The sequence below is a fragment of the Silurus aristotelis genome (genome assembly GCF_946808225.1).
Source record: "Silurus aristotelis genome assembly, chromosome: 28".
In the NCBI taxonomy this organism is placed as follows: domain Eukaryota; kingdom Metazoa; phylum Chordata; class Actinopteri; order Siluriformes; family Siluridae; genus Silurus; species Silurus aristotelis.
This window is the reverse complement of record NC_139601.1, coordinates 8,373,649-8,386,244: the sequence shown is the minus strand read 5'-3', so window position 1 is coordinate 8,386,244 and position 12,596 is coordinate 8,373,649. Positions and strand designations below refer to the sequence as shown.

The 12,596-nt window shown below is 37.7% G+C and overlaps 1 protein-coding gene and 1 long non-coding RNA gene across 4 annotated transcripts in view; one reads left to right on the top strand and one right to left on the bottom strand.

Annotated features, from left to right (window-relative positions):
• The first annotated feature begins 7,165 nt into the window (after positions 1 to 7,165).
• ccdc120b (coiled-coil domain containing 120b) overlaps positions 7,166 to 12,596 on the top strand; it is a 32,339-nt gene continuing 26,908 nt past the window's right edge. Inside the window, exons 1-2 of one of the 3 annotated variants that reach the window (XM_083534170.1) lie at positions 7,166 to 7,421; positions 7,556 to 7,703. The gene's annotated coding sequence lies outside the window, so the exon portion shown is untranslated. Of the gene's footprint in view, positions 7,704 to 12,596 lie in introns of all 3 variants that reach the window. The other 2 variants (XR_014532240.1, XR_014532241.1) reach the window with 2 other exon arrangements.
• Positions 11,568 to 12,596, bottom strand: part of LOC310722034 — a 120,064-nt gene continuing 119,035 nt past the window's right edge. The window contains exon 3 of the long non-coding RNA XR_014532262.1: positions 11,568 to 11,628. This is a non-coding gene — a long non-coding RNA (uncharacterized lncRNA). The remainder of the gene's footprint in view (positions 11,629 to 12,596) is intronic.

The following is a 12,596-nucleotide window of genomic DNA, read 5'->3' as shown; positions in this document are numbered from 1 at the left end:
CTCACCTTGTTTCCAAAATGTCCTACATGCGCTGTCCCTCTAATAAACTCATTTATAATCTAGTCCATCCTAGTCACTCCCAAAGAAAATCTCAGCATCTTCAGCTCTGCTACCTCCAGCTCCACCTCCTGTCTTTTACTCAATACCACTGTCTCCAACATAGACAACATCGCAGGTCTCACCACATTCCTATAAACTTTCACTTTCACTCTTGCAGATACCCTTCTATCACAAATCACTCTTATCACTCTTCTCCACCCACTCCACCCTGCCTGCACTCTTCACATCTCCAACACACAATCCATTACTTTGCACTGTTGACCCCAGGTACCCAAACTCCACCTTCTCCACCTCTTCTTCCTGCAACCGCACCACTCCACTGCCCTTCTTCTCATTCACACACATGTACTCTCTTACTCCTACTGACTTTCATTCCCCTTCTTTCCAGCACGTACCTCCACCTCTCCAGGCTCATCTCAACCTGCTCCCTCTCATCACAAATAAAACTATCATTTGCCGAATTATAGTCCATGAAGACTCCTGTCTGACCTCATCCACCAACCTGTCCATAACCACTGCAAACAGGAAAGGCTCAGAGTCTAATACAATCCCACCTCCACCTTTAACCAGTCGGTCATTCGTACTGGACACTTCACTGCTGTCACACTGTCCTCATACATGTCCTGCACCATCCTCATATACTTCTATGACACACCTAACTTCCTCATACAATATCAAAACTCCTCTCTTGGCACCCTGTCAGATGCATTCTCTAAATCCACAAACACACAATGCAACTCCTTCTGATCTTCTCTATACTTCTCCTTCAACATTCTTAAAGCAAATATTGCATCTGTGGTGCTCTTCCTCGGCATGAAACCATACTGTTGCTCACAGATGGTCACCCCTTCTCTCAGCCAGGCTTTCACTACTCTTTCCTATAACTTCATGGTGTGACTGGTCAACTTTATTCCCCTGTAGTTACTGCAGGTCTGCACATCTCCCTTATTCTTAAAGGTTGGTGCCAGCACACTCCTTTATTCCTCAGGCATCCTCTCACCTTCCAGAATCTGATTAAACAAGCTTGTTTAAAACTTCACTGCCATCTCTTACACACACACACACACACACACACACACACACACACACACACACACACACACACACACACACACACACACACACACACACACACACACACACACACACACACACACACACACACACACACACACACACACACACACAGGGTTCCTTTTGTGCACCAAAGAGCTAAATGGCATTTTTTGACAAAAGTCAAATTTTACATTTTTGGCTCTAATTTGAGAATTTATGTAAGAGTCAAATCAGGAGACAAGATGTTACCAGACTGCTGCACACACACAATCAAACATGAAGGGGTAAAGCATATTGGCTTGGGGTTGTTGCACATGGCTACCATTCCATACTTGATCAACATGCAACTCCATCTAGACTATGGCTAAATGGAACCAATTTCACCATACAGCAAGAAAATGACTCTAGTTTGGAGAGCAAACAGTTGGTTGGAGTGTCAAGTCAAGAAGCTTTTAATGTCATTTTAACCATACACTGGAGATCAAAATTAGAGAACAATTTATAAACAATTGAACAATTCTGAAATAATGTCATCTTCACTACTCAACAGTTGAAGGACTTTTTGTCCTGTCTATACCGTGCTACCAGAACACCTTTTCCACAAAATAACTAAGGCATTTAAAAAAAAAAAAAATTATTTTGCAGAAAACACACTGATCAAAATTAGAGAACACTTTCAGATACCTCCCAGTTATTGGTGTTAATCTGGCACCTGGTGCTAATTTCCTTGATTATCTGTCAACCCCTATTTAACTGGCAGCCTAACTTCCAGTTTCACTGACTCTGCAAGATGGCGGGCCGTTCTAAAGTGACTGAAAGCCTCCGGCAGCAGGTTGTCCAGATGAAGGCCAAAGGAATGACCCTATCAGCCATAGCAAGACAAGTTGGTGGTTCCAAATCTGTGATTTCAAGAATAATGACTTTACAACATCACATACTCATTCAAGTCCGCCAAGAAGGCTGGTCGTCAACCAGTTCAGCGCTGAACAGGGTAAGGATCTGTCTTGTCATACAGTGTCTCGACGTTTAAGAGCATTTGGACTGAAAGCCCACTCTGCAGTGACCAAACCTCTCATTAGCAGAAAGAATCAAAAGACTAGAATAAGCTTTGCTGAGGAGCATGTTGTGTGGACAGAGGAGAACTGGTCCAAAGTTTACTTCGGTGATGAAAGCAAGTTTAATTTATTTGGGTCCGATGGGAAACATTATGTTCCGTGACAAACTGGAGAAAGACTGAACCCAAAGTGTGTAAAGAAGTCAGTGAAAAGTGGAGGAGGAAGTGTCATGGTTTGGGGCATGTTTTCTGCAGCAGGAGTTGGGCCTCTTATACAGCTACATGGCAGAGTGAATGCAAATGTTTATCAGAACCTTCTTCAACAACATATGGTTCCTTCCATGCGTTCATCACCCAATCAGCCCGCAGTGTTCATGCAGGACAATGCTCCATGTCACACAGCAAAACGAGTAAAGCAGTTCCTTGAAACTGAAAACATTGAAATAATGACATGGCCTGCCCAGAGTCCTGATCTCAACCCAATAGAGAACCTCTGAAAAATCCTTGGCGACAAAGTTATGGCCAAGAAACCCACTACAGTCACCGACCAAAATCACACCAGAGCAGTGTGAGAAACTAGTGCTGTCCTGTGGCCGCAGATGTGCTGAAGTCATTCAGAGCAGAGGCCTGTACACTTCCTACTAACTGCTGACTGTTGTAACCTTCAGAAAATTTTGTTGTAATCTTTTTCCATGCTACAGTCATTGTTGTTTTTTGATCAGTGTGTTTTCTGCAAAATAATGTTTTTTTTTAAATGCCTTAGTGATTTAGTGGAAAAGGTGTTCTGGTAGCATGGTATAGACAGGACAAAAACTCCTTTAACTGTTGAGCAGTGAAGATGACATTGTTTCAGAATTGTTCAATTGTTTATAAATTGTTCTCTAATTTTGATCTCCAGTGTATATAGCTGACGCAGTACACAGCGAAATGAGACAATGTTCCTCCAGAACCCTTGTGCTACATAAACAACATAAAGCTACATAACAGAAAACACAGCGCTAAGGACTAGTAAGTGTCCTCACCACATAAATGCATCGTGTGCAACCTGGTGCAAACAGTACAAGACAGACAGTGCAAAGACAACACAAGAGAGTGTAGGACAAATACAAAAAACACAAAATAGTGAACCAACTGTATATAACACAGTGCAGTGTGCAGAGAGAACTGAGTATAGGAGTGTACCTTTGTAATTTAATAAAATATAAACAAAAGGGTTTGTGAAAAACAGCAATAGCAGCAGTCAAAAAGATGTATAAAAATAGCATGTAAACAGTTCGTAGTAATGAAGTGATATTGTGTTGAGTCCGGGTTGTGCAGATCAGTAACACAGTTTGGTCACACAGTTGTGTGTGTGTGTGGGCATGAGTTTTAGTTCAGTTCTTTGTTGAGAAGCCTGATGGCTTGATGGAAGAACTGTTGCACAGTCTGGAAACTGTTGCACAGCCTTAGATAGTGTTATCTATCATGAAATGCCCAGTCACTGCAATTAAATCTTACTGAACTGCTCTGGGATGAAATGGATCACAAGAAATATCCAAATAGAGAAGAACAATATTGGAAAGTTTTACAAGCGGCATGGCAAAGTATTTTAGGTTAATGCCTGAAGAAACTAACTGTCCTGATGCCGAGAGTGTGTAGAGCCATTATTCGTGTTAAGGGAGGATTTTTCAATGAAGATAAAGTTTGACATCTTCACATTTATGTATTAGTTTGATCAAAGTAGCTTAAATTTCCATTAAATTGTTGATTATGCTCATTTAACATTCTACCTGTCTCCTGGTATCTCAGAGTATATCTTGCTAATGCACTTACTGTTACATTATTCCTTAATTTCCTACGTTATTTCTATGTAAGTATAAGCGGCGTTCTATAAACCTTTCTAGGATTTTTCAAGGTTTGATATTGTCCTGTATTTGGACAGATGATTGTTGTTGAGGTAAAAAAAAACATTTATTAGGAGTTTGATAACTCCTAATTGGTATAACCAGTAATTAAGGAACAATTTTTTATTTTTTAGAAGAGCGTCAATTGCTTCTGGAATTTACTGTTTGAAATGTATCTAGTTAATTATTTTGATTAAGTTAGGTCAAGTTTATTTCTGTAGAGCTTTTCACAACAAACATTGTCTCAAAGCAGCTTTACAGAATTGAACAGTCAAGGTGAATGGTGTGCATTTATCCCTGATGAGCAGCCGTGGCGACTGTGGCAAGGAAAAACTCCCATAGATGTTATGAGGAAGAAACCTTGAGAGGAACCAGACTCAAAAGGGGAACCCATCCTCATTTGGGTGACATCAAGAGTGTGATCATAAATCTTTAAACAATACAGAACACTGGAGAGTGAGAACTAACATGAGCACTGGAGTGTAAGATTATAAGTAATGTTCTTTCTACAGTCTTATACGGTCTTTATGGTTATAAACCTAGGAGCTACTGAGCAACTCATAAAATAGCTCAACATTTGTGATCATCACAGATCCAACACCAGCTTCTCCATGACAGAGCCTTCAAACACTCTAGGATGTCCAATGTCAAAATGTAGTGGGATCCAATTGGCACTGGTACGTCCCTAGATGGTTCGGGATGTTTGCGAGTTCGGCATCTACTTCTTTAAAGGTCCATAATCTTCGTGAGGTGGGACATGACTGGAGCTGGCCAAATATTTTTTTAATAGTTTCTTTTGAAAGGGAGTAAAACATTCTAATTGCTGATCTTATATACACTAGCTATATCATTATACACAGAGTTAGTTAACAAATGGTCTTGTTTAAATAATAGTCTGGATTTCCACCTAATAGATTACATTTTACAATAAAATTCAGCACTGCTACATTTGTTATACATTACATTAGTTTTGCTAAATTATACAGAGTATAGCAGAATTCTAACTTTTAAGCATTCAGCATTTTGATCAAGTAGTTCGGGGTCAGATGGTGATCCAATCATAGTTTTAAACTATGGGAGCAGAAGCCGACATAAATGTATGTTTTTTATGGGAACATGGCAAGTGTATTTATTATTACTATGGTATAACTTAAAGGAGCATAACTTTGGAACAGTGATTGTGGAACTATAATTATATATATTTTTTATATTTAATCCAAATGTTACTATTAAGTCAAGAGTGTATCCACCATTATGAGCAAGTCCTTTTACATTCTGAGTAATCTGTAGTGGACACATCTGCCCTTCTCAGTGTGTTTTATCTAAATAAATAATACAATTAAAGACAATGAATGTTTTCTCTGAAGAATTAATCAGGTTTAAAATGAAATCCATAAATTCAGTGAATTCAGACTGGACTATCGCATTTGCCAAGTCAGCCTCTTAGGGACATTCGGCCTATGTAATTAATCCAGAAAGGAGCTGCATGACTTGTTTTCAACCTTTCATATTTTCCAAAAAAAACTCCATTGCTACGCACCATCCACTGTCTTCCTGTAGCTTAGGTGGTGGAATGAACTTCCCCTGATGTCTGAACAGCTGAGTCACTATCTATCTTCAAGTGACAGGTGAAGACCTACCTCTTCCTGAAACACAAACTAGCATTGTGTCTTTGGTTATATTAGTTGAAAGAAATCCTCAGTTGTTAGTAGCCTAATGGTATCTAGTAAACCAGTGTTGATTTATTCATTAATGAAGGCTCAAAGCACTTTTTTTTATGTGGCTCTGGATAATGGCATCTGTGAAATGCCGTAAATGGAAATGGAAATGCCCGCATCACATTTAAAGCTGTGAGCGCACACCTATGAAGCCACAAATAGACAAACAGCCCCTTTCACTTTGAATTGCACCATGCTCACTCTAAATATCTTAATTGGTCCATCCATTTCTTTTTTGCAATTTCTGCTACAGCAGTTTGTCTGTGGGATCACATTCAATTAAATTCATTTTTATTTGTATAATGCTTTTAACAATGGATTTAGTCTCAAAGTAGCTTTTTCATAGGTAATGCAGTATTAAAAAATGTATAAGATTGTTCCTTATAATTGTAAGTTTGTCCCTAATGAGCAAACCAGTCTCGACCGTGGAAAGAAGAAAAAACGTCCTGAGATGGCATTAGGAAGAAACTTTGAGAGGAACCAGATTCAGGCTAGAACAAATAAATTCTAGCCTTTACTCCTCACACACTAACAAGCCTTGGGCACCCATGACCCTGTCACTGGTTTATCTTAAGCCACTTTTGGTAGGTAGAACCAGTACATACCCATCAAGACCTGCTGCTCTGAAGATACTGACCAAATTGTCTAGTCATCACAAATTGACCATTTGACAAAGTCAGACAGATCGTTATGCTTGCCCATTTTTTTCTAGAACTGACTGTTCATATACTGGCCACTATACAGCATATAATATATAACTGCTTAACAGGTGCCATCGTAACAACTTAATTAATGATATTTACTTCACATGCAAGTGGATTTTATGTTATGGTTGATTGGTGTATGTAGGAGAATTTAGGTAAGAGAATAGGTTTGCTAAACCAGGTTTAAAAGAGTGGGTTTATAGTAATAATCCTTGCATTGTTTATCTATAACAGCATTCCATCATAATATTTGCAAATGCAAGTCCTTTTTATCTGGTGAAATTTTGCTAGAGGATAAACTAGGATTATACAGAGAATTGTGTATGTACCCAATGTATTTCTGGGTGGATTCAATTAACAAGTGAAAATGCATTGATTTAGTTATTTTGTCATTTTTTTCACTGAGTTATACATTTCATTCAATAGCATGAAGACATGCATGTACATACATTTTTTGTATGCAAAAGTTTCCTGAGAAAAACAAGACATAATACTTTCCACCAATAACCATGGAGTTAAATGGAATATAGTACCAACATTGCCTACAGCAAGAGAAGATCAAATTAGGCTCCACACTTCTCAGCAAAGAACAGAAATTGATGTTAAAATAGGTAAAGGCAGACGAAGGCAGGGAAGCGTTTCAGCTGCCCTCTTTTTCGGGAGGAGTCCCAACCCTTCTATAGAGCTGCCACTCCCCTGCATTAGGATTTCAACTCGCTCACTGGCAGCGCTGTTTCCGACCTGATTCCAATCTGCCTGCGGCGGATATTTTAGCTGTTTACAACGTGGTGGTTTTTTTGGCCAAAATAAAACTGTCGTTACGGACCCTTAAACATCTAATCGGTTCCCGGTGGTCATATTAGTCGGCCTGATTAGAAGCTGAACTGCACTTTTATGATGCATTAATCTCGAATCAGAGGAAGAAGATAGTGGTTTTATTCAAAAGGTGAGGGAGACGGAGAGATTCTGCAGGACGGAGTGATGAGTTGCTGCAAGCTTTCTGCGATTTTCACCGCCATTGATGTCGATGTCATGACTGCGATGCCATTTTAAAATGGACATGGTGATTTTTATATACAGGCTTCCCGCATTTTCAAAGCCACGCCGTGTAATACACCTGCTCCATGACCTGCTGCGTTACGGGACCCTTGGGTTCCTCTTCGGGAATTACAGGATCTTACTTCATTGCCGATGATCGGCATAATCACCTGCTCTTCAGATATAGCAAGTGAGCTCCCCACGTCTTATTGCATTTTTTTCTCATTCTGTGTGACTGCAGGCTGCAGGCTTGTCTCGTTAAGTCATTCGTGTACAGGCAGTGTTCATTCGTGTTTTCTATTGTTTAACTGTTTTTTTTACTGTGTTTGGTTAAAGAATCCTGCATTGTACTGTGGTCTTTCAGATAAACAATTAAACATTAAATATATTTTCCCATTTCGAGGCATCATAAGGTAGCGTGATGATGTCTCGGTTTACAACACAGTACACAAATTACTGAACCAAATCTCTACTGCTTAGTTGTGTCTTTTAATAACCCACTGATGGTTCAGTATATCACGAGACATCTTAAAAAAAACCACTGCAAAAACAACAATAACAATAATAATAATAATTATTATTATTATTATTATTATTTCAACAACAATAAAATAACACTTTTAGAACACCACACATTTTTTTCCTGTTTTTAATTTAATGTATGTACTTTAATGCCTAATGTAATGTATTATGAAATTAAAGCACAGAACAAATGGACTTAATGGAAGAATGTTGTTTAACAAAATAAAATAAAAAATTTTGACTTTTCAAAGTAGACAGCATTTGCAGATCTAACAGTCAAAATCACTTGTGGCATTTTTTCTATAACAGAAATCAAATATTGTTTGGAACGTTCTGTCCAACACTGTTGCAGAAGAATCCACAAATGTGTTGCGGGTTGAAGGTTTGCTTTGCTTTGCTTTGCTTTCACCATTCTTTGCAGTTATAAAATAAAATAAAATAATTGCGCTAACATTAAATATTCTTTCAGATTTGAGTAGTCAGAAAACAAGTAACCTTATTGGCAAACCTATTTCAAAGAAAACAGGGCTGGTTATTAGATCGTTAGACATCTAAGCTTACCCATGGTTATCCACTTACAGTATTTGTGCTAATATTGAATCCTTTACCATAACCAGTAGTACTGGGTTAGGGTTACGGTTAGGTTTAGGGTAGTAACCTCATACCCCATAAATTAAACTATTGAGATCATCATTAGTGTGATACCTTGAGAAAAAGTTATTGAATGTTTGTAGGGCATATGGAGTTATTACTGTAACCAACACATTAACTAGTTAGATTTTTAATTGTTCTAAGCAGAATAAATTCTGTATGTATGTTCAGCATGGTCACAGCAAGGTCAAATGTCTGATTTGTTTTTATTTTTCCCTTCAGAGGTGGCAAAAGTACACACATCCTTCACTTAAGTAGAAGTACAGATATTCATGTTTCAAAATACTAAGGGAAAAGTTGAAGTACTGACTATACTTTTTTTTACTCAAGATACAATAAAGAAGTTTGGGCTCTGACATGTACTTAAGTAAAAAGTAGCCATTACTACTACCCCTTTTAGTGTCACACTGTTAACTAGACTGCACATCATATTAATATTAGGGCTGTAATCGCAACTTAATCGCACATTTCTATCTGTTCTAAATGTACCATATATCAATACTTTATGTTTTTAATACTCTAAGCAACATGGACATGAAGAAATTACGTAAATCATCAGAACACCAATGGGAACTTTTGCTGTGTTTCCACACGAATGGTTAATGAGGTGATACAGGAGAAACTGTACCTCTTCTAACTTTAATACGGATTACAAAATCAGGAAATATTTGTTTTTCGATGTGAATGTGGTTTATGTAAAAGACATTGAGTTTTCCATACATACATTTATTATGTCTGTGAGGCAATTACTCACTGAGATTCAGGTTGTTTTATTTATGCGTTTGTGAAGGGAGCTGACGGAGACGGCGGAGAGCGCCCCCTGTCTGTTTTCTTTACTTTACAAAAGCACAGTGTTTTGTTATCATGAGTGGATTCAAATAAAAGTAGACCCTTTACAGATTAAAAAAGTTTATTGCTTTTTTCTGTACGATCAAAAAAGATTTAAATTAGTTTTGTCGTTAAGAGGAAAAATGCTAAAAAATTAGCTGGTGCGTTTGTTGACCCCAGAGGGTTAATTGTGTGAATGGTTTTATTAAAGACTTGGCACATCAGTAAAACAAATGTTTACTAATTATAAATATTTTTCGGTAGAATTTATTTATTTATTTAATATCTGAGTAAAGGAAGGACGTCGTGAATAAATGTATGTTGCGCTGAAGATTTAAATTTTGCCTCTTTTATATTTAGTTATTTATTTGTGTATTTATATTTTTAAAACAAATGGTCAAACAGTAATGCGTGCTTTATTGATAGCACGTTAATAAAATTTTGTGCCTTTAAAATGAATTTGCTTTAGAATTTTGACAGCCCTAATATTTAAATTTACCGTAATTTCCGGACTATAAAGTGCACCCATATATAAGCCGCACCCACTGAATTTGACGAAGATTTTTATTTTAAACATAAATAAGCAATGACTACATTGAAACTAATGAACTGTACAAAGGCTTAAACAAAAGACAGTGTCTGTTACACGGTGTAACGGGTGAAATATGTTGTGGCTCCTTTAAGAGCAGAGCGGCATTTTGGGAATAGCCTGCCACTGCATTTGCCGGTATTACTGCATGTGTGAAAGACCGAGGAATATGTCTTTATTATTTTCTGATGCTCATTTCTGAGTTTCTTTGACTAACCCGTAATGCTGTTGCCAAGAAAAATAAAAAAGCACGAGTTTTGGAAACCTGTCTGTGCTTATATGATTTCTGTTGCAACTGGAGTTAGCGAGCTCTCCCTTAACCCAGACTCAACGCGTTACAACGGCTTGTATCTAAACAGTAGCCTACCAAGAAAGTCATTGTTCACTGTCTTCCTCCTTCCTTTCACAACAATTTCTCTCAGGAGTTTATCTTTTGGCATTGTCACGCGTTTAAAAAAAAGTTTTTTCTCCTGATGCCGTGCAGCTCAGAACACAGGTGAGGTGCGTTTTTTCGTTCAGAAATTTCATTGGTCTAATGTTATGGGGTTCAGTTTTTTGACTTGAAGTTTGTGAAACCGGGAAAAACCCAGGAAAAATTCATAAATAAACTGCTTAATTGTTTAAGCCGCGGGGTTCAAAACGTGGGAAAAAAGTAGCGGCTTATAGTCCGGAAAATACAGTACATTTGCTGCATTTGGCAGACGCCCTTATCCATGGTAGACGTACAAAAGTGAAATAATATATTAATACAATAATATTAATATAATAATACAAAACGAATTTCAAATTTTGCTACCTAATGAATGTGTCAATGCTGAACATCCACCATATAGAAGACAACAAGTAGAGAAAAGATGATGCCCTCCATGGATCTTTCCACTTCGTCCAGGCCTGCCTCTGGATAGTGTTCTCTTCGATTGGAGGCCACTCTGCGTAGCTTGGGACAGTTTCTTATCAACTCCTTGAATGGTTCCATGAAATTCCGGAGTAAGAGCAGGCGCTTTGAGGATGGATTGGAGTGTAGTTAATTTCAACAGTCTGCTACATTGACTCAGGACTACTTTTCGCTTCTGATTATCATCACTGTACCCTGCAACATCGTATACCTGCTATAAATGGACATTCGGTGCAACCCAGATGAGGATGGGTTCCTCTCAAGGTTTCTTCCATATGCCATCTCAGGGAGTTTTTCCTTGCCACAGTCAGGGACAAACTTACTTATACTACTACTACTACTTTCTTTTCGGCTTCTCCCGTTAGGGGTCGCCACAGCGGATCCTCCGCACGTTTGATTTGGCACATGTTTTACACTGGATGCCCTTCCTAACGCAACCCTCCCCAATTTATCCGGGCTTGGGACCGGCACTAAGAGTGGCTGGGGATGGTTCCCTGACCGGGAATCGAACCCGGGTCGCAGCAGTGAGAGCGCTGCATCTTAACCACTAGACCACCAGGGGACCTGGACAAACTTACTTATAAAGAACATATATTTACTTTTAATCACCACATTATCTGTGTAAAGCTGCTTTAAAACAATGTTTGTTGTTAAAAGCGCTATACAAATAAAAATGAATTGAATTGAATGATGATGATGATCAGGTGATCAGGATTGTCTCTGTTCTCAGTCATGTTTACATCACTGACTCCCTCTGTCTCATCCATGTTTACCCTATACTTGTTGTTGCCTTTTGCCTTGCTCGTTGTTTGCTTCATAAACTAGCCTTCACCTGTGGTGTGTAAGAGCCAGGAAATGATACACCATTGGTAGGTTGAAAAAGCCTCGCAATGGCAGGAAATATGTGGATGGGCTGAAATCGGCAGGCAATGAGGAGAAAAAATATTGACATTTCACCAAATTAATAAATAAAAACTTAAGTAACGAGCCTGTTTTAAAAATGTAAGAGTAAGGAAGTACAGATATTTGTGAAAAAAGTAATGAGTGAAAGTGATGTTGTCTGAAAAATGTATAGTAAAGTAATAAAAAGTAAAGTACAGTAACAAAGTATTTGTACTTTGTTACTTTCCACCTCTGTTTCCCTTCAATATCCTCCTTACTGTTTAAATAATTTTGTAGAGATATTTTAAGCATACAAATTAGTAGCAACAAGACTTTACAAAAATCCCTTTTTTCCTGCAGTTGTAAGAAAAACTGAAACCAACAAAGAACACAACCCACTTTACAGATAAAGAGATAAGTCCCCTAAAGAGATAAGTGGCCTCTAAAATGGTTATAGGTCATACTTTTATAAGTAAAAAAAAAATATATAACACCTATAGATAAAATCATGTTTGTACATGTTTTTTTTTTTTTTTTTTAATCCGTACAGTATATAAATTTTCATCAAGGTTCATTGCGTTTTTTTAATTTTTATTTATTTTAATTAATTAATTAATTAATTAATTAATTAATTTATTTATTTATTTTTGTGTCTTTTCAAAAGAGAACCAAACCACCATGTCCCTGGACTGCACAATGTTATCTTAATATTTATT